Here is a 961-nt window from a genome sequence, read left to right as displayed (position 1 = left end):
CTCAGGGACATGTAATGAAGGCATTCTCATTCCAGCAGATGGGGAGCTCATACCTTATTTCGGCTTTAGAAAAATCAGTTGTTGAGCAGGATTAACCTGCATGCGAGCCAGGTGGGATTCGAACCTACAGTCTCCTGATCCGTAGTCAGGCGCGTTCTCCATTGCGCCACTGGCCCGATGCACAGACGCAGCCTTAAGAACCGTGATGTTAATACGGACACGGTTAATAGCAGTCATGTTCACCAGTTGAACAAGCAATAAAGATAATCACTGTCACTGCTTCAGTCTAATCTTCATCACCTTTCAAAGCAGCGAATTTTCCAAAAAAAACACATATGTCCTCATGAAGTTCCATTCACACTCTGTCTGCTCAGTCATTTAATGGAATCACTGCTGACCTCATGAATTTCGAATCTACTTTTTCAGCATAACTGACGTGAATGTGAGCCTAATCACCACATTGTATATACCAGTTAACTTTCAGAGGTATCGAGTACAGTAACGACTTTTGCGAGTATGCAGGAAAGTGAATACTGTGAACCAAGCAAAACAATCCCTTCATGGAAATTAACCCAGTGCAAAGTCAAACATATAAGAACGGCAGATGACGTAAACATTTCTCTGCATCACTCTGCACAGTGCTTCTCCAAGAATTGACTCTTTGCAGAATTCTTCTTTGTAATTTAGGCTGTCCCAGTTGTAGATACTCTTACAATCCACAAACAAGTATCCTGCTGAAAACTACTTACTTAAGATTAAAATAGTTGACCATCTATTCGACCAGCTGATGTCCCAATGTTCCCTGCTCCATGTCAATACAAGATCTTGCAGGTGAAATTGGTGCTCCCAGCATGATGTCCACTGCTTCTTGATGCGTGGGATTTGAAGCCGCTGTCGTTAAGGCGAGAGCATTTAGCCTCGATATTTCACGTGCCTCTGTATCATCAGAGAATGGCACTAC

At 43.0% G+C, this 961-nt stretch overlaps 1 non-coding gene across 1 annotated transcript; it reads right to left on the bottom strand.

The window, feature by feature from the left end:
* Positions 1-103: 103 nt before the first annotated feature.
* trnar-acg lies at positions 104-176 on the bottom strand. The gene has a single exon. It is a non-coding gene; the product is annotated as a tRNA-Arg (tRNA).
* Between the last annotated feature and the right edge of the window lie 785 nt (positions 177-961).

This window comes from Chiloscyllium plagiosum, unplaced genomic scaffold (genome assembly GCF_004010195.1).
Source record: "Chiloscyllium plagiosum isolate BGI_BamShark_2017 unplaced genomic scaffold, ASM401019v2 scaf_65299, whole genome shotgun sequence".
Lineage (NCBI taxonomy): Eukaryota > Metazoa > Chordata > Chondrichthyes > Orectolobiformes > Hemiscylliidae > Chiloscyllium > Chiloscyllium plagiosum.
This window is presented reverse-complemented; position numbering and strand designations above follow the sequence as displayed.